Source organism: Pseudorca crassidens, chromosome 1 (assembly GCF_039906515.1).
Source record: "Pseudorca crassidens isolate mPseCra1 chromosome 1, mPseCra1.hap1, whole genome shotgun sequence".
Lineage (NCBI taxonomy): Eukaryota > Metazoa > Chordata > Mammalia > Artiodactyla > Delphinidae > Pseudorca > Pseudorca crassidens.
Genome location: NC_090296.1, coordinates 40,808,468 through 40,826,996, shown reverse-complemented (window position 1 = coordinate 40,826,996; position 18,529 = coordinate 40,808,468). Strand labels below are relative to the sequence as shown.

Here is an 18,529-nt window from a genome sequence, read left to right as displayed (position 1 = left end):
CTCTCTCCCAGGGCTTCCCTGGTGGCGCAGTGGTTGGGAGTCTGCCTGCTAATGCAGGGGACACGGGTTCGAGCCCTGGTCTGGGAGGATCCCACATGCCGCGGAGCGACTAGGGCTGTGAGCCACAACTACTGAGCCTGCGCGTCTGGAGCCTGTGCTCCGCAACGGGAGAGGCTGCGATAGTGAGAGGCCTGCGCACAGCGATGAAGAGTGGCCCCCGCTTGCCACAACTAGAGAAAGTCCTTGCACAGAAACGAAGACCCAACACAGCAAAAATAAATAAATAAATTACTAAACTCCTACCCCCAACATCTTCTAAAACAAAAAACAAACAAAAAAACTCTCTCCCATTACCGATGGGAGCTGTGAAATGGTACAATCCTTTGGAAAACAATTGGTCAGTTTTTAATAAAATGTAATGTGCACTTATCGTATGACCCCGCAATTCACCTCTTAGATATTTACATAAGAAAAATAAAAACGTGTCCGCACAAAGATATGTATATGAATGTACATAGAAACTTCATTTTCGGTAGCTGAAAGCCGAAATCAATCCAAATATCGATTAACTGTTGAATGGATAAACAGGGTGCAGTATTTCCTTACAGTGGAGTACTCCTTAGGAACAAAAAGAAATGAACTACTGATACATGCAGCAACATGGTGAATCTCAAAAGCATTATGCTAAGTGAAAGAAGCCAGATGTGGAAGACTACATGCTGTCTGATTCGACAGATATGAAATTCCAGAAGAAGCAAAGCTATAGTAACAGAAACCAGATTAGTCATTGCCTGGGGCTGGAGATGGTGAAATGAGATTGACTGCACAGGGGCTGAGTACTTTTTGAGTGATGGAAATGTTCTGTATCTTGATTGTGGTGGTGATTATACAACTGTATATATTAATCACACTGATAAGACTATACGTTTTCAAATGGGTGAATTTTACCGTATATAAATTATAACTCTATAAAGCTGGTATTTTAATAAAGGGTCTAGGTGTAGATAGGGCTTCACATCAGAGTGACAAGTGGAAAGTTGCATGGCAAATTGTGTAGATGCAGGCAAAGGTAAAGAATTGGAGCAATTAATGAAATCAATCTACTGTATTGGGTTTGATTATAATAGAACCTACCCATTGCTGGAGCTTTAAAAAGTTGCCCTCGATAAAGAATCTGTTGCTTCATACTCATCTTTGTGTTTCCTTTCCTTCCAGCCTTTTGGCTGGTCCTCTGATATTGTCATTACTCATTACCTCTTGAACTTAAGTCTAGTGTTTTTGTGCTTGGATTTCGTGTAGTTTCTAAGAGACTAAGGATTCAAAAATTTATGGTCATCTGGTCAATCAAAAAGTGAACTTAAACTCATTGGTATTTGCAATGCCAGCATTTATTTATCCTTTCCCAGTGGAAAAGCTGAACAACTAAAGAAAAAAAAAAGTTAATGAGTTAGCTATCATCGAAAACCATTTAGGGATTTTATATACTTTCTCTTTAAATGCACCAGGGAAGTTTGCATGATCATTACAATTCACGACAAAATAAATTTTTGCAGTTTTAGGCACTGTAGTCAATGAATAAAATGCTTCAGCATATTTTTATGGGAGTGACATATGCTGGGACTGTCTCTTCCTCAAGAGACCTGAGTCCAGCAAAATGATAAAACTGGCCCAGCGCCGTGGAATCCCGTGAGAAACTGAGATTGAAACCACAACACAAAGAGCAGAGATTTTTCATGCTTTTCAAGCCTCTACTCCAGTTTGATATGAACAAAGCTTTGTACGCAAATCAAGCCTATATTTAAAATTTTCCTCCTGTCTGGTAGGGAAGGAGGGCTGTATTTTGCCATGTTTAGAATGTACTTAATCTCTTTGGTCTAGGCAAATCCCACCAAATGAGAACAGCTTGGTGTTTAAATTTGTTTACTCCTTGTAAAATAGAACTTCCTGTTTTTTGATTCTGTAAAGATTTCTTGAAGTAGGATTTAAATATTGTTTTTGTGAGTTGAATGCAAATGGATCAGAGATGTACGGATAAAATTTCCCTCAAATTTACCCCAAATTTTAATAATTAAGAACTAGCCAAACATACTTTAGGTTTAGGGCTGGATTCAAAACATTCAGGGAACTCAGACTGCATTCCAAACAGAAACGTTTTTGTTTTGGTGTTTTGTTTAAATTTTACATGGGAAGCAAAACACTTGGGTTTGTCTCCACAAATATGAATCTGCTTTCAGTATTTGTACCTCAACTGTCTCACTGATAGGGAAGTTTTTATATTTTTTTTCCTGGAAATGAAATCAATTTTCAGAGAAATGAGAGATTCTGTTGACTGTTGAGAGTAGCCCAAGTCTATGTTGGGCAGGCTCCCAAGGCTCCTTTTGAAAGGAACCCACTGCCCTCTGCTAGGGCACCCACTGTGGCTGGACCTCATTCGTGAATGTAGCAAATAGCTCTCATTTTCAGCTCCACTGATCCTCCTAGACCTCAGGGTTCCCATCTTCAAATTCTGTTCTTTCTCCAGACTGTTCCAGTTTGGCTATCTGACTCTTCCCACTTCGAGCAATTTCGGTAGAATATCTCCACTCTAATTCTGGCTTTTGGGGACAAACCCCATTCTCCCACCTTACTCAACTCTCTGTTTCCGGGGAGCCTCACTGTGGGGCGTCTGGGCTGTGCTGGTCATGGAAGGGAATGGAGGCTTCTGGAGACCCCACTGAACTCAATGAGGAACTCAATGAATTCTGGGCCCAGGTCTTGGGAGGAGAAATTCCTGCTGGTCTGGGATGAACAGCTATAGAAATTTCCAGAGGCACTTGTCAATGGAATGAGGATGGGGAAATGCTGTTTGGGGTGCCTTGGGCCAATGATATTTCATTTTCTGAGATGGGTGTTAGTAGTTATGTAAACTTTCCATCTGTCCAGCCAAGGGCAGGTGCATACTAGAGAAGGACAGTTACTGTAACCATGGCAATGATTCAAGTTGTCAATTAACCAGATCTTCAGGGGGGTTTCCACTCTTTTCTCCTGGTTCTCTTTGTAACTGTGATGAGTAGGGCCTCAAAGGGAGAAAAGACTGGAAAAAGGAGGCAAAACTCAAGTTGATCAGCTGTGCTACCTTTTTGCAGTTAAAAAGTTTGAGTTCATGTCTGAATCACTAGGAGAAACAGAAAGATTAATGACTAAGTAAACTGCATGTTGGTAGGACTGGGAATCTTTCTCTTCCCCTCCCTCCCACTGCAATCAGAGGGGGACTGCTGAATTAAAAGAATTTAATCAAGACCACATCTTTGCCCTGGTTATCAAGAGAGCACCTTGACATAAGGATAGAGGCCCACTGCACCTAGGCCAAGCCTGCTGGTGAAGAAATTGTTATTCTTTTCTGTGGTTTTAGACCAGTTGTTTCCAAATCTGTCTGCACATTAGATTCACCTGGTAAGTCTTAAAAAATAACAATGGCTGGACCCAAACCCAACTCTGGGGGAAGCCCAGGCATCAGTGTTTGTTTTGTGATTCTAATGTACAACCAGAGTTGAGAACCACTGGTTTAGATTGTAGTGTTTCTGAGAAAAGTTAATATTTGTCTTTTGGAGAGGTACTTACTTTAAGAGGTCAATGAGTCTCAAATTGGCAGTCCTGTATCTCTTTCACCGGTGGGAATGTTGCAAAGTAAACCTGAGTTCAAGGATTCGCACCCACCCTCATCCATGACATTACAGATATGATTTCACGTCTCCATTGCCCCCCACGCTTAGAGGTGGCAATAAGCATTCGTGTCCGCTCTGCTGAAGGTGACTGGGGAGAGATTCCTTCAAACTGCAAGTATTCTGAGAGTGAGACCTCTCTCCATGGGTAGGAGTAGGTGTAGAGCTTTCCCAGGGGAGGGGATGAAGTTTTCTCTCTGGGGATGGGCTCTGAATCCATAAAGTCCAAATTGGCTTCAACTTCAGCCTTTGTCCCTCTTGTACTATAATTTCTTTCTAAAAGTGTATTAACGCATGGGTAGATATTTGCCTGTGTCCTTGCAGCTTGTGTGTTAGTCTCGTGGTGACTGAGGGGACAGAATGGCAAGAAGGGAAGAGTCATCCTGCCTCTTCCTCTCCTGGGGAAAAGGCAGGCAGCCCGTCAGGCGGACCACAGCTCTGCAGAGGGCCAGATGGTTACAGGCCCCCCACAGGGAAGCCAGCAGCAGAGGAGGCAGATGGCCCCCAGCCTGTGCAGGATCCCTGGAAACAGCATTCAGACAAGAGGGAACAAAGTCTCTGGCCCCATCCTGCAGCATGGACTAGTAAATGTTTCGCGAGTGGCTGTCCAGAAGATAAATCTCTATTTTGTGGCATGGGCCAATTTGCATGGTGTAAACTCACTAATTTTAGGCTCCCAACCTGAACAAGGAGTCCCTGGCAGAGGAGCTGGGAAGAAATGTGCAAAACTAGCTCTGAAAAGCTGGGAGGAGCGGGCTCCAGCAGATTCTTAGGGGAATTGGTGTATTTTCTATAGATTTCTGCTCTGTGTGTCCCCTCTCCTCTTTCAACATAAACAACCAACATTCGTCTGTGATTGCTGCAAGTACAACCTCGTGAACTCAGGGTTGAAAATAAGCCATTTATCAGAACTGAAACCTGGATTTGGACCCAAATAGGCAGAAAGGACCGAGGGTTACACCTTTTATAAAATCAGAACAGATATTTTTGAGTGTTCTTCAAATATTATCCTAGAGCTAGTCACATACAGTTTGAGATGGTCTAAACACGTAATATTTATTGAGTGCTCACTAGGTACCAGGTACCTCACGTGTATTAACTCCTTTCATCTTTACTATAACTTTATGAGAAAGGTATTATTATTAGGAGAATTACACCGTTTAAACAAATAACCCCGTGTCTACGGTTGAATAAAACTACATGTTATTCTAAACTGTTCACCGGGTACTTTGAGATGGTTAAAAATAACAAACATTTATTGAGTGCTTACTATGTACCTGGGTCTTCCATGAATTCTGCAATGAATTTTAAAAATAACCTATCAGTCAGGTGTTCCTATGATGCTTGTATTACACTTAAGGAAATAAAGAACAGAAAGTGACTTCCTGAAGGTCAGGCAACTCATCGATGGCAGAGCCGAGAATCAAACCCACGCAACCTGGCACTACAGACCCTACCTTCTTTCCAAGCAGGGATGTTCCCAGGCAAATCCCTGACCTTCAGTGTAGATGTCTGACCTTGCTTTAAAAGCAATGAACTTCTAATTCAAATGTTTCTGCATAAACACCCTTCCTAACACGCAGCCTTTCTTCAGGCTGTAAACGCTACCTTGTTCACTTTGGCGGTAGATACAGTTTGGTGTTACGTTATTGTGGTCTGTGAGTTAGAACTGAAGTATCCACATGTCAAGAGGTCAGGAGATGAATTCTGAATCAAAAGCAATTCTCCTAATTGCTAGTCAAGTTCAATGTTATCCCCTTGAAAACCACTCCTAAACCACACGCAGCTCAGCTGAACTAAGGGATTAAAGCAAGTCAGATTTCAGAAGGATTCTATTGATCTCCACCTTTCGTACTAAAACAGTTTTGAAGTTTCTGCCTCATTGCAGTGACATAATTTACACCTTTCATTCTGGGGTTGTCTTAGCTGAGCTGCACAGTGGCATTCTTATGTAGACAAAGCTACTGGAGTTTAGAAACAGGAAGGGCTAGAAACTCACTTTTTAAAGTAAAATAAAGCTTACACAGTGGGGGATTTCCTTAACTCTCCAAACTCTGACATGTGTTAGGTAGTCAGGAAAGAATAATAAAATTCCCCAGGAAAAGCGTTTCACAAATGGCAGCGGTTGAAATGTGGTTTTCTAGGTGGCCATGGGTCTGATTTCCATCCCGTTCTCCTCACCTCCTGCAGGGCTGGTCTCGGTTGTTTTTGCAGAGACAGGTTTGCAGAGCCCCGCGGAAGAGCCAAGCCTTTCTGAACAGGCCAAGGACAGTCTGGAGGATGCCCAGCCCATAACCCAGGCTCCTTCTGAAAATGTGTGTCTGTGTCACATAAGCACTATGCTAGCTTTCAAGGGCTGCTCCCTTGATCACCCAGGAAGGGCGCCAGCTTTTATTCAGTCCTGACGGCTCAGCCAGCACTGCTTGATAATGGAGAAGGTGAAGAGGTGCTTGTTCAATGGAAAGCAAATAATAGGAACCACACGGACATACAACACTTCTAGCAGGTAGCCTCAGAAAGAAAGAATAAGATTGATGGAGTCAGAGATGAAAGAACATGCTGCTGGAGGACAAATAGTATTTCTGGAGAGTCCTTCGAAAAGAAGCTGCACGGTGTAAGGTTGTCAAGACTTTTGATTCAGCCCTGAGGACCTCAAGGAATGAAGTGGATCTTGGGAGGTTCTCGTCCTGGGGTCCAAGATGGGAGAGACAAGTTTAACTTAGAGGTTCACACCTGTAGCCTGTAGTAGCCAAACAATGGTTGAGTGGGAATTAAAAGATCCAGATAGTAACATCCCAGAACATTTATATATTTCATTACAGTACAGTCAGTTTTGCTATACCACAACACACGCATTCCTAAAACTCACCTCACTATGCAGAATCGCACAATAAAAACTGCAGGGCTTAGCGAAAATGGAGCCAAGGGTACAATGCCTAAAAGCTTTGTCAGTGACATTAAAGAAAAGAGATAGGAATCTAATGAAAACGGTGGCACTGTCTCATACATGTTAAATGATTGAGAAATATATAAATACTACAATAAGTATGGTACTTTATATTGAAAAGGACCTGAAGTTGTCTGTGGAAGTGGGCTTTGCAGCTTGCGAGTTATCATAAAATGATAGAAGGATGGTCATCAAAATTTGCAGGCCTAAAATCCTGGAGCTTGTTTGTCTGTCTTTGAAATATAGGCCCTTTGAAGTATGCATTTATACTATGGTATAATAGATACCGTCTTCATCAAAATTGAAAATTTAAATCCACGTATGGTCTTTTTCAGTTAACTTCTGTGTCTCTGCTGGAAAGTCTTTCACAGCTTTCTCATCTGCACTTGGCGCTTAGTCCAACAGCTGAAGGTTGGGAAATTGTAGCCATGTTTGAAACCACCCAACTAGCCCCTCGTAGTACTAGAAGGTACCACCTCTGCAGAATAGGGCATTTTCCATGAAGATCTTTGTATACAAATAGTGTGTTCTCTTTGTGAGAAAGGTCGTCCCCCATTTTTCACCCTTTGGTTTTCAGTCTCAACAGTGCTCATCTTTCCACCTCTTCCATTTCTTCAGTCCTTATGCTTACCGATTTCTCAGCACTTAGAGCTCCATCCATACATGTTTCTTTTCTCGTCGCGGCATTGCGGATTCTTTTATGCCGTTGTTTGGGAAATGTCACGTGTTCTCTTGATTCTTTAAAAATGCTTTCTCACTTCAAGCTTCTCCTCAATACACTGTGCTTTCCTTTCTCATGACCTGTTTGGTGTTTTTGAACCAGGATTCTCAGATATATTTCAAGTGTTGAATGAGTTTTTTTTTTTTTTTTTTCTTTTCAAATATAGAAAAGCTCACAACTGTGAAAGAATAGCAAAACACAACCTTGGAGGACAACACACTTGGTTAGGATGAGTAGGGTGGGTAGGACAACACAGCTTCAAGTTAGGGGGTAGATGTGTGAAGTGTGTGCCTGGGTGCGTCCTGTGAATTCCTACAAGACTCAGTTCAGCTGGGTGCCGTTTTCTATGTTAACCTAGTTTTTCTCACAGACAAAAATTGCCTGTGAGAAATCTGCATTATGCTCAAATTATCCCATAATATATTAACCTCACTGGAATAAATTTGCATTTTCAAAACAAGTGTTATCCCAGACTATATATGGTACCTCTGCTCATGTATTTTCTCACTTGATCACTATAATAATGATGTGAGGTAGACAGGAAAGTTAATATTCCAATTATACAGATGAAGAAACTGAAGCTGGAACATCTCAGAGCTTGGATATGAGCCTGGAACTGCCAGAAGTTAAGATATGAGTTCGGACGATTTTTTAAGGTCCTGGTCCTACCAGTTCCTAAAGCTTCTGGAAGTTTGGTTTTGTGAGCCAGGAAATGTTCTTCTTGGCGTAAAGTAGTTTGAGATGGGTTTTTCGAGTAATGCAGGGTCTTGGCTAATGCAGGGTAGCCTGGATAATGTTCAGATTCTCTCCCAGCTCTGGGAAACTTTCTGCCACATTTTGACTTATGAATTAACCAACTTCAGATAGAAGGCACCCTAAATTTTAAGGTTTGCTCTTGAAATTGGATGTTCTGCCGGTATTGAGCAGTGATGCAGAAACAGGATAAAGGAGATAGCTCTTTCGACCCATGAGTGCTAGACAAGAAGGTCCCTAGGCAGAACAAAGACCCCTTTGGGATCTTTGGAGGGGTTCTGACTCGGTTTGCACCCACTCAGACATTGCCTTTTCTGAAGACAGTGCCCCTTCGCTGTCCCTGTCAGTACCATTGTGATGTGGCCATCACCACATCACCACACCAGCCTTGCTCTCCGGGGGAAGAGATGCTCTGGGTGTAGCTGAGCTTCATTTTCCTCTTGCCCTCTGGTGTCCTGACTGCTCTCAGTTAAACCCCAGCTCAGTGACAGAAAGGGATCCCCATGGTTTTCAACAATGAGCTCAGGGGAGATCACTGCTGCTGCTGCCGCCGCCTCTGCTGCTATTACATGAGCACCTCCTGGTGCCCCAGAAGCCTGAGGAGTAGTCACCTGTTCATTCATTCATTCATTCCACCAGTTACTTGTGGAAGACCTATTAATGTGGCAGGATCATTCTTTTCATGTGGTTTCTTTCATTTGCTTCTTACAATTTGAACCCAGGAACTACCTGGCTCCCAGCCTGTGCAGTTCACCCCATGCTGTCCTGCTTCTCCTGTTCAAGGTTGTCCACGCAATATTAGTCAAGCCTCAATCATTTTTCTACTTACTGGAGACCAGAAAACTTGTCAGTGACCTTCCCATGACCTGGAAAACAATTTCTCAACTTGTCACTGCCTTTCACGTGTGAGTGCAGTCTTAGTTCCCTTCTATTTAGATAGCATATGCCTGGATGTCACCTTCCTGTGTGTTTTGATGACTTTTATATTTCCTTCCTTCCTTCCTCCCTTCCTCCCTCCCTCCATCTCTCTTCCCTCCCTCCCTCCCCATTCCCTTCCTCCCTCCCTCTTCCCTTCCTCCCTCCCTCCCCCCTTCCTCCCTCCCTCCCCTCTTCCTCCCCCTTCCCTTCCTTCTTTCCTTCCTTCCTTCCTTCCTCCCCCTTCCCTTCCTCCCTCCCTCCCTTCCTTCTTTCCTTCCTTCCTCCCTTCCTTTCCTTCTTGTTTCAGATTCATGTGTTGGGACCTATTCTACAAATTTGAGAGAAAAAGAAAAAGAATAAGGAAAGCGGAGCAATCTAAACGCTGGAAAAAATTTTTTTTTTAATTTATGAACGCAGCTTTTGAATTTGGTGGCCACGGCTCCTTCCCAACCTGTGTCTTTCCTGTCCTGTTTCCAGCTGGAGTGGGAATTTGAGGTGCCCTGGCCCTGAGCCTGCACTGGGTTATGCCTCCCTGTCCTCTGTGGGCAGTGGCAACCGCAGCTGCTGGAGAGGCGGAGCAGCTGGCCTTCCTGCTGGGAAGGCACGAACGCTGGCTGGGAAAGGAAGGGAGCCTGAGGCTTCACCTGATGTGTCCAAGGGCAGCAATGGGAGTGACAAGGAGAGATTCCTGCAGCCAATGGGCATGGGGCTGAGGAGGAAGGGGGTGTCTCCAGGGCTTGGTTTTCAAACTTTCTGCCTTGACTAAAACCCAGGTTCTCAGCAGAAGGGATGTGACTCATGGCTGAGAAATTCCCCATGGCCTTGCATGACATTTATGTTGATTATCTCTGAGTCACATTTCTGGGAGGAAATTTTTTTTTTTCACCAGATACAAACTGAAGGGAAAATGGCATGGATGGTAGTTTGGAAACATCAGAGGAAACAGGGTCACATGTGTTACTAGCAGGAGAGCTGGGGACATGCAAGAATGGAAAGAAAAACAAGCCAGGAAAGGAAGGACGTTGAGGAGGTAGGAATCATCTCCCAGTGGAATCGGTAGAATTGGGGGTCTCTCTCTGGTGATGAAAGGATGGGGGCAGCACAGATGGACTCTGGCCTTTGTCTCTTATTGTGATTACAGAAATTCAGAATGTAGGAGATGGAGTCATCATTCGCTCCTTTATTTCACAAATACTTGCCGAGTGCCTTTGATGTTCCAGATTCAGTTCTAGGCGCTGAGACAACACAAAGTCTGCCTGGCGGTGTTGACCTCAGTGGAAGAGAAAGACAACAAAGCGAATAAAACAGCATCTTTCAATCCTGCCCTTTTGACTAATTAACAGAAATGCATTCAGAATGTCCCTCCAGGATGCTGCAAGCGTGTGCACTTTGCGTGAGGGGAAGGGGTATGAAAGGCCCTGTCAAGGACGCTGTGCTTCAGCTGTTCAAAGGTTTGTCTGGGGTCTGGGCTCCTGTAGATGCCCAGCCCCATACCTGGGATCCCATCCCTGGAAGAACCAGCAGGGGTTTGGAGCTGACTGGGATTTCAAAGGGGCCCCTTGAAATCTTCAATCCTCCTTAGTATGTGTGTTTGAAGCCTCATCTGAGGTTCCGAGCTTTCTTAATGTAAATCTCAGTTAAATCATTGTATATCTGGAGACAGGAAAAGCAATGTCCCAAGTCCAGTAGGATTCCAAACCACCAGCAGAAAAACCAAACCAAACCAAACAAACAGAAGACACTTTGCAGTAAATTAGCTTCACTTCTGCCTGACTGAGATGAATGGTTCTGAGGCTATTTCCTACAAAATGACCATTCGTAGCCACCAAGCAGCAGTTTGGGAGGTAAAAGGAGGCGATACTAAGAAGCGGAGAGAGCGAAGGGCCAGGATCCAGAGAGCCGGGGTCCCATCCAGACTTGCCACTAACTGGCTCTGGAGAGGCAGGCAGTCCCCCTGGCTGGGTGGACGGAGAATGGAACATCGGGAGACCCAGGGAAGGGTTCTCAGTCATGGATGGAACAGACAGGCTTAGGCAGAGGGTGGGTACCAGAGAAGACTGGGAAGAAACCAAAGGCAGGGGCTGCAGTGAGCGGCCAGGAGCCCAGCAACTCACAGAACCTTGAAGAAGCCAGACAGCGAAGGATTAAGATACTTCCTACAGCCTGAGTGACCCCGGCTGAGGGAGGCTGGGAGGATCTGAAGGAAGGACTGGACGGCTGTCTGGCTGCCACTTTTGCCTCACTGGTGCCTTGCATTCGCTAAACCCAGGTCAGAGCTCACTGACGCCCCCCACCCCCTCCCCACACCCCTGGCCGTCTGGCTGCTCCCTGGACCCTACCTTCTGACTCACCCTTCTGCATCTGTCCTCCCAACTGACCTCCAGGGACCGCTGCACACCCCTTCATCCCGGACACACAGCTTGCAGCCAAGTCTTTATGAAAGGCAGAGAGCAGAATATGACAACAAGCAGAGAGCGAAGGGGGCGCGGAGGGGAGAGTAAAAGAAAGATGGAAGGAGAGAGGCAGCAGCATGAAGGCTTCAGCTAAAGGCTGACTGAGGCTTAAGCGGGAGGAGTGAGTAATACTAAGAAAAAGAGAACTGGGACCCGCTCCAGCACTGGCTCTTAGTGTCCAGAGGCAATGGAGGTGCAGCCCCACCTAGCTCTCCCCAGCAACTCTCTTCTTCATCTCTGTCCTCCAGGTGACTCCCTCAAAGTTCTGCCCTCACTCCCCACACCCCCCACAGTAGACAAGAGAGTGCCGGCTCGGGTCTCCCTTCTGCTCCTGTACGTTCCCAAGAAGCTTCATCCTGTTGGCGTGGTCTCATCTCTTTCTGTTCATTTGGCCCTATCCACCCTTAGTGTCCCCAGGCCACCCATCAAGGTCAGTCAAGGGAGTGGCCAGATCAGAGCTCTGATGGCTGCCGTGGGTTTGGTTTTGACCTAGAACTCTGCATGGGTGGATGTGTGTGCACACGCATGTGTGCGTGATGTGCACATGTGTACTCGGGGAGTGGAGATGTACTTACAGCTTTGGCCAAAGGGATTTGGGTTTCATAGATCAGGGACTAAGTAGGATCTCTTAGCTGGGGGGCAGTCCAAAGGTATGAATTAAGCTACACCCAGCAGAATCTGACTAAATTCCTGTAATTTACTCCTGTATATGTTGTGTGACCTACGCGTTCTTACCTGGAAATGAAATAAGTTCTTATTGTTGCTGTTACTATTACTGTGGCTTGAAACAGAAGACGGAGCGTTTGATGTGCTAATGGCCCAGGTCAGTGAACAGAGTTACAAGAGACATTCATGATGAGCCTCCAGAGCTCATCATGTCTCTGGTTAAAGAGGAGAGCATCCCCATCCCGGCTGGCGGCCAGGTGGTTGATGAGGGGCAGAGAGGGATGCTTGGGATGGAGATGTCCTGGTAGCTGGCATGTTGCCTTACCAGGGTCCAGCTGAAGCCCATTATTAACATGAATTCTCTTCCTTCATCATTTTAAAGAGAATTACTTTATTACAGACATGCTATTAAAATAACAGAAAGCCAAAACAAAAATTGCTCCCAATCCCATCCTGAAATCAAATCAATGAAAAATATGCACGATATCCAACAAATATAAAATTCTATCCGTGATGTTACTAGAACACAGAGAATGCACATGGATGTGGCCTGGCGTAGGATACTGACTAATCAACAAAGGTTTTCTCAGGCTTAGGCCCAACCATGCTACGCTCGACCAAGGTTTCAGTGACTTTTCAGATGAACTGGCTTAGAAATCATGGAGGAAGGAGACCCAGGCTTAGCCAAACCCCACCTATTCTCATTCTCCTCCCTCATGGTGGTCTATCCCTTTGAAACGTTTCCATGTCTCCGTGGGAGGCAGATCTTCTGTTACATTGTGACATGGCCCCTTGATGTTGATGGCAGGGAATGAATGGAGTCTATGCATTTGCCATGGAACAAATGGTGCTTCATCTGTGCTTGTTTGAACATGTGTATGCTTCTGCCTTTCAATGATTTCTTCCTTCCTAACCAATCTGCTAAATGCAACATTTACAACCAGTCTCGCATGCATTATTGCAAGGCTGGGGCCTGATCATGTCAAATGAAGGCTGCCAGTTTCCCCTGCCAGAAGCAAGAGGCACTGGGAAAAATGGAAATTGGACAATAGTCTTGTATATACTCCCTGCTCTGTCATGGATGGCCTTCAGCAGGAAACCAATCAACGGAATCAAAAGAACACAGTTTCCTGTTAACATAGAGCGATGCCAAATCCACCAGACATTATTATTTCATGCCCTGTGCCAGTCATTGTCAACCATAGCATAAGTAATAACATATGACTGGGGCTGTGGTTTCAGTGAAATATTCTTTTGCTCTTGGCATGGTACCACACACCTTCATATGCTTTATTGCCCTTTCCCAAACCTAGGGAGGTTTGTTTTTTTTTTTATCTTTGCTTTTCTTTTAAGATTTCTTTTCCCCCAAAGAACTATATCTGGCTGTTTTGCTGCATACCAGCTCTCAAACCCAAGCCAACCGACTCCCAATTCTCAGGCTTTTCTTAAGCAACACTTAAAAAAATATATTATTATTATGATGATGATGATTGCATCACATAGGGCTGAAATAAACCCACTGTGTATTGGCCTTCAACAATCTTACTTTTTCTTTGAAAATGGCTGGTTCCCTAAGACTGGCTTTAAGAGAGAAAAACCTCTCACATAATATTTTTCTTGTTTTCCAGGCTGATCTTGAAGGTGATGATAGGTCATAAGCCGCAGCCTCTGCAAGGATGTTACAACCTCTGCAGCAGGCGGGAAGTACATGTGTGTTTGGAATGCAACAAAAGGGAAAAGTTACTAGTGTGTTTTGGACAGGATCCCGCATTTTTAACCCTTTGTCCAAACCTAGAGAAAACCCAGTTCCATTAGCTACTCAGAACTTTTCTCCTAAAGTGCCACGGTTAAGGGGAAATGTGAGCAGTCACCTGGATCATCCCTTTTTTTTTTTCAGACAGTTTTGCCTGGTGGTAAAGAGCTTTGGTAGCGGATGGAGCTGGCTCAGACCCTAGCCCCCTCTCTTATTAGATGTGTGACTCTGCGAAAGTTGATAAACTTTTGGATTCTCACATTTCTTCTCTAGAAAATGGAGAAAACACTCTCCAGGGTTGGGGCCCTTTGCTCCCTGCTCTGTCATGGAAGCCTTTGGCAGAAAGTGTACCCCGTAAGTGCTCATTAAACAGCATGACTATTATTAAGAAAGCACTTTGGAAAGTACTGGGTCCCTGCTCCCAATGGTTTTGGGGAGTGACAGGAAGAGACTGTGGGGTTCAGGGGTGTGGAGCATGTAGGGCCAGGGGCAGAGGAGCTGCTCCATGAGGACTGGGTGCATTATCTCACTTAACTGTCATGAGAATTCTGGGAGAGAGAAATTGGGCAGTCATTATTGTTCCCATTTCACAGGTAGAGAAATGGAGGTCCTTGCACACTGCTAGAATTGGCAGAGTCACTACTAGACCCCAGGGCTCCAGAATCCTTGCTAATGTCTCATCTGTACATCACATTTCCTCTCAGAGCTGAGTTAGTTTGTTCTTGGCCTGTCCTCAGTTCCCTGAGGCTCTCTCCCTCCCTGTCCTTTCCAGGAAACGACAAGCTCCCTGCTTTACCCGCCCCCCCCCTGCCAAGCACACACTCTCACGCACACACTCCCTCCCTCCCTCCCTCCCTCCCTCCCTCCCTCCTGGGCCTGTGCTGCCTCCTGTGGTCTCCTAGGAGAGTGGTTGCTCACACATGGATAGGACCTAAACTTTGAGGTGATTTGACTGCCTTGTATCACATTTTCTTCCCAGCAAGTCCATCCCTGCAATCTCTCTGTCTCTCCAGAAAGCTTTTCTGAACTGCAAATTTATTACCTGTAGGTTCCTAGATTAACCCATCATCTTTGTGGCTAAACTAGTTTATTACTTGAAAACAGGAACAGGTAACTATTGATAAGAGGAAGGTGAGCGGCATTTTGGAGGATGGGGTACTTGGGCTGGAGTGGGTTCTAGTTCAGGGTCCCAGGGAAACAGACTCTGAGATGGAAATTGCTTGGAGGAAGTTTATTGCAGAGGGCGCTCAGGATCAACACGTGTGGGTGGGGTGGAGGGCGGGTGGAAGAAGCAGGCCCAAGCAGATGGAGGATTATACTGTAATGATGGCTGTAGTTATCACTGAGTCTCAGCTAATCCCATAGACAGCTCTGGAGCTAGGATAGCCCTTCAGAGTTGCCCTGTTTATACCCTGTGTTGACCTGGCAATGGGTGCAGGCTGCTGCCAGAGGATGTGACTTTAGTCAAGGTATAATCTAAGGGTAGTTCCTGGAAAGGGACCCAGCTGAGAGCCTTCTCCGGATGTACCTCAGCATCTGGGCAGGGGGAAGGTGAATGAGACTTCAGCCCTGAAGGAATACTGGATAGAATGCCATCCTATCCACTCTCAGGAGGAAGACAAGGGGCAGTAGGTCAGCTGGGAGCTAGATGCCTGGGGTTTTGAGACTGATGAAAAGACTTTAGAATTAAAGTATTGGGAAAGAGAAGGTAGTTTTTTCAACCTGCAACTGAAACAGCAGAAGAAGACTCAGATAGCTGGTAAAGGATGGAACCTTCCTGCTGTGCCTACTTTCACTCTCCTTAGAACCTGGCCATGCAGCTCATCTTGGGTTTTGGCGTCAAATAAGATTCTGGACCAGTGTTTCTCAAAGTATGCTCTGTGAACCCGATATGTCCAAATTACTCTGGGGAAGGGGCTTTAAACATATAAATTCCTGGGCACCAAATATAACAGAATCTCTGGGGATGGGACCAGGAATCTGTATTATAAACATCTTCCTTCCCCCACAATTTGATTCTTTTGTACTTTTTTTTTTTGCGGTACGCGTGCCTCTCATTGCTGTGGTCTCTCCCGTTGCGGAGCACAGGCTCCGGACACGCAGGCTCAGCGGCCATGGCTCACGGGCCCAGCCGCTCCGCGGCATGTGGGATCTTCCCAGACCGGGGCACGAACCCGCGTCCCCTGCATCGGCAGGCGGATTCTCAACCACTGCGCCACCAGGGAAGCCCATTTGTACTTTTATAGTAGAGCTTATCAACATCTCTGCCACAACTGTCTCTGGAATTGGCAAGGTCTTCAGGGCCCAAAATAAGTATTTTTCATAATAATAATATTTGCACAGCTGAGTTATATCACTCTGGATTTTTCAGATCACTTCCATAGTAGGCTCCAATTGAAGTGGCTGTGTAACTCATATGTGATTGCCCTAGTAACTACAGCTATTCTACTTACTCTTCTTTGGGGGGACCAAACTATCCTCCCCTCCACCTCCTCCTGACACAGCCATGGGGCTCAAATTTGAGCATCTTTTTGCTTATAGGACTTCACCTCTCTGGCCACAATCACGGATTGAGGGATGGGCATCTGCCATGAGCTGGGCCAATTATTGTGGCCCACCTCTGCCCCCAGGGATTGATGCAGAAATATGCCCATGATTCAAGCTAAGGCAGTTCGAGTCGTTCCCCTAGGATTTTTTTTCCAAACTAAAGCTGGTATGGGGAGAAAGGGAGAGCCTTTCCCCTGCTCCTGAGGCCATGAGTGTGATTCTAATGCTTTCAGTACTCACAGCCAGTGGCGTGGGGAAAGTGGGTTTGGAAGAGCAAAACAGACACCAGCTGAGAGAAGCAGAGGTGAGAGACAGGGTGCATCCTGATGGTGTTTAAGACCTCTGTTCCAGTCACTTCTGGTTTTGTACGGTTTGGTAATGTGAACCAATTACCAGTGTGTTAGTAATGGATTTCCTGGTATTAAGCACGTGAGGGTAGTACATCAGGATGTGATCACATATAAATGTGGAATTATCAGACACATGGGCTGTCTGGGAGGGGGTGGGGGGAGGGAAGGAGATGGTAAATAGGTAGTAGAAAGGTCTCCGTTTTCCTCTCACTCCCCCATGGGCATGCAGTAACAACTAAGTACTACCTGTATGCCTAAAAATCAAAAACAAAAACAAAACAACCTTTCAATCCAGTGTCTCAGGAAGCCAATTGGTGGGAATCAGCCTTTGATAAGAAAGCTTCATTGGATCCTTGGACCCACTGCCTTTGTATCTCTTTCAAAAGAGGTCTTTGCATGTTGATTTCTATGTGAGGCTAAAGGTTTTAAGTGTCTTGTCTCTGCATGCAGGTATGTTAGTAGAAAATCTTGTATGACTTTCCCCAAGTCCATCTGTCAGAGAAGGTCCTTGCTGGCCGTGTTATCTTGGCTTCTTCCAGCTACCAATCCCAGTGCCAGGGCACATTTCACAAAAGAAGCTCTCTTTTTCATTCTCCCTTTGGTATGTCAGGGCTTTAGTTTGAGGATAAGAAGGAATTCTTGCAAAATAGAAAAGTTGAAGTCTATAGTTTAATTGGTTTGGATTGAGAGGAAGAGAGCAAGTCACTATTTTGGGGTATACAAGTTTACCCCAAAGAAATTATGCTTCCTTACTGGGGGGGTGGTGTTGGTGGTGGAAGTGGTGGTGGTGATGATGGAGATAGTGGTGATGGTGACAGTAGTGATGGTGACAGTAGTGATGGTGGTGGTGAGGTGGATGGTGGCCTTTCTCACCAGTTTCTTCCATACCCCAGGCATTATCATTGATGGTTTCTCTTGTTTCTCAGTGTAATGCTCTTCTGCAAAATAAACATTGAGAACATAAGGGACATTAGGTAAAAGCCCACATACAGAGATTCACTCAGTTTTCTCCTGCCCCTTGAGCTAAGTAAAAAGCACCTACCGGGCTTCCCTGGTGGCACGGTGGTTGAAAGTCCCCCTGCCGATTCAGGGGACACGGGTTTGTGCCCCGGTCCGGGAAGATCCCACATGCCGCGGAGCAGCTGGGCCCATGAGCCATGGTCGCTGAGCCTGCGCGTCCGGAGCCTGTGCTCCGCAACGGGAGAGGCCACAACAGTGAGAGGCCCACATACCGCCAAAAAAAAAAAATAAAGCACCTACCAGTGGCCCATCCCTCTTCCCTGCTTTTAGGGAGAGCGTTTAAGAGCTCTTCTCCTCTCCCACCACTTCCTCCTCCTTCTCTTTCCCCCTCTTCTTCCCTGTCTCCAAATTAATCTTAGCAGGGAGTCCTAAAGCAAATGATCATGTTACAAGTCTAAATGTGATAGCCTGTCATCTTTCATTATCTTTGACATAAACAAAACTGTCAGAATTCTCTGAAACCTGCCTTCGGTTCAGGTTATTCTCTCTGAGGCCGAGAGCGCCATAAGGATTAGTAAAAGGAGGGTTGCTCCAAGGTAATGAAAAGAATGTAATGGAAGATTGGAAAAGATCTCCATTTCCAAACTTATGTGCGTTTTTAGACCATTGCCTTTAAGGGGGATATTGATTAAGGCTGTAAAATGTTTACATAATTGTGGCATATTTTATAAAATAGAGGTCTGGGGGCATTTCATTAACC

General features: G+C 45.4%; 1 long non-coding RNA gene across 2 annotated transcripts in view; it reads left to right on the top strand.

Annotated features, from left to right (window-relative positions):
* Nucleotides 1-18,529, top strand: part of LOC137222600 (uncharacterized) — a 121,140-nt gene that overhangs the window by 50,520 nt on the left and 52,091 nt on the right. The window contains exons 3-5 of one of the 2 annotated variants that reach the window (XR_010942511.1): nucleotides 9,930-10,070; nucleotides 10,182-10,491; nucleotides 11,742-12,226. This is a non-coding gene — a long non-coding RNA (uncharacterized lncRNA). Of the gene's footprint in view, nucleotides 1-9,929; nucleotides 10,071-10,181; nucleotides 10,492-11,741; nucleotides 12,227-18,529 lie in introns of those variants that run through there. The other variant, XR_010942512.1, reaches the window with a different exon arrangement.